The sequence below is a fragment of the Penaeus monodon genome, chromosome 43 (genome assembly GCF_015228065.2).
Source record: "Penaeus monodon isolate SGIC_2016 chromosome 43, NSTDA_Pmon_1, whole genome shotgun sequence".
Classification (NCBI taxonomy): domain Eukaryota; kingdom Metazoa; phylum Arthropoda; class Malacostraca; order Decapoda; family Penaeidae; genus Penaeus; species Penaeus monodon.
Window position 1 is genome coordinate 1,918,748 of NC_051428.1, and position 2,500 is coordinate 1,921,247.

Below are 2,500 nucleotides of genomic sequence, written 5' to 3' on the forward strand. Positions count from 1 at the left end.
TTTGGGTCTCGTTACCCCTTGATACATGCGAGGGAATGGGGATGACTTGTTATATGTGTTTGATACTCAGCCTTTTTTGGCAGTGAAAACATTTTGAAAAACATTTTGGTTTGCACGTCGCTTTTTTTACACAGTTTCCCCCAAAAACGAAAATGGGAGTGACATCAACGGGAAAAAAAAGTTTTTAAAAAAAGAACAGTTCAGTAAAATTTTTTTGAATGAAAGAATAACTCAGCGTAAAATTACACGGGTGTTTTTTTATCGGCCAGATAAATAAAAAATGAATTAAGACTTTGGGAATGAATCTGCAGAAAACCCTTGTGAATTTTTTTTTTTTTAATTTGATAAAAGAAACGACCCCGGATTTCGGCTTTTTGGGTTTTAATTTGTACAGATAGGCTGGCAGTCGGGGCGGCTGGGACAAAAAAACAATGTTGAAAGCAGAGGTTATTTTTAAATTTAAAAATAAAAAAACACGAAAAAGACAAAGATAGAAAAGAAATAAAAAGACACAAGACATACCACCACAAAACCACTAACATCACATAGATTGAAAAAATGTGCAAACGGAATTTCTTTTTTTATGTGTAAAAACAGGGGTTTAGCACGACCGCGCAAAGGGGGAAAAAAACTGGACCATTTATTTGAATATTCATGATTTTAACATATTCAATTTTGAGTTTTTCATTTAATCGATCAAACAATATGAATATTGATCGTTGGGGCGGGGTATGCTAGAGGGGGGATATTTTTATTTTCCTAACGATCTCATTCCTTTCCTTTTCTTCCTTTTTTGTCTGTCTCTCTTTTGTTTTTTTTTTTCCCCCCCCCTCTGTGTGTGCGTATATGCAAATGTTTTTTTCTTTATTTCTTTTTTCTTTTTTCTACTCTTCTCGTCCTTATCTTTTTAAACTTTGTCTTTTGGGTTTATACATATTTTATTTTTAAACGAATAAAATCTTTTTTGGGGTATTCTCTGTAAAAAATAGTTTAAAATCGTGAAAAAAACACTTTGCCCCGTAGTCATTGGTTAAGTTTTTAATTTGAATTAGTTAATTTTTTAATGTTATTTTTCGGCCCATAACCTCGAGGTTTGCTTGCCCCGATTTCCGCCAGTCAAGTATTTTTATTAATTTTTCATTATCAGACCGAGTCGTCAACGAAGGATCTAAGAGAGGTTGTCGGGTTATGAGACTCGACCGGATGAAGAACTAGAAGCAAATCCCCCCTTTTGAGTTTAATTCCTGCGATTCTTTTGTAGATTTTGTGAGCAGGGTTACCATTTTTTGTTTTGTATTCTGTTTTTGGGGAAATTTTGTGCTGATCGGGAAAATAATTTTTGGGTTTTGAAAAGTTTCTTTGAAAACAAAGTTTTAAAATTTAAAGAACTCTATACATTATTATAAGGGGTCTAACAAATTTTGGGGTGAAAGGGCCCAAAACCCGGTTTTTTGGTATAGTTGGGTCAAAACAGATTGGGTTTAAGAAAGGGTTTTTGATGGGCTTTGGGCCTTTTTCTGAGAACCAGAAGGGTTTTTTTCCCCTATATTTCCAGCAATGGGGGAAAAAAACGATATCAAAAAAATTTCTGTTTACCTGAAGGGCACTCGTGCCTTGTTCTTGTATTTTTTGTATATTAAGCATAATCAAGGACTACTTCAAATACGCATAAATAAATTCAGAATCAATATATAAAGCATAATCATAGACTACTTGACATGCTCATATAAAAAATTCAGAATCTAAAAATTAAGCATAATCACAAAACTATTTGATATCCACATAAAACACAGCCAAATTCTAAAATATCAAGCTCAGCCAAGACTATCTGTCATGCATATAATATTTTAAGAATCCATGCATATATTGAGCATATCATCATCATCAAGGGGCTAACGCCGACGGGGGCACATGGCCGCATCCACCCTTCGCTTCCAGCCACGATAATCTCTCGAGGCGAGTCTCCAGGCGGGCACAGGCCCACCTCTAATTCCTCGCGACAGGTCTTGTCGAGCTGCCCAGCCATGACCTCCTGGGTCGTCCCACAGGCCTCCTCCACCCAGGGTGTCTCGCAAAGAGACAACCTAATGGGCAGGGTCGCCACAGGGAAACGAGCTAAGTACCATAGGTATGCAAGTAACAGGCCCCATGCCAGTCTCACGGTTTTTTAACCGCCGGTTAGACCCCGTGGTCCTTGCCAAACTTTTACCGCATGATCCGGCGAAGGGACTTGTTACAAAAGGCATCAAGACGAGTCTCCAAGGGACACTGGGTAGCGTCCAAGGTATCGCTTCCATAGAGCAAAAACTGGCAGTAATCAAGGCCTTGAAGACACGCACCCTTGGTCCTTCTGCATAGGTACCGACATCTCCAAATCTCTTGTTGATCGAGTTCATGGCTCCTGTTGCCAGATCAATCCGTCTTTTGGATTTCTTGGTCTGACACCCAAGAGATATGGACTACGCTACCAAGGTATGTAAAACTCTGTAACTTCAACGTC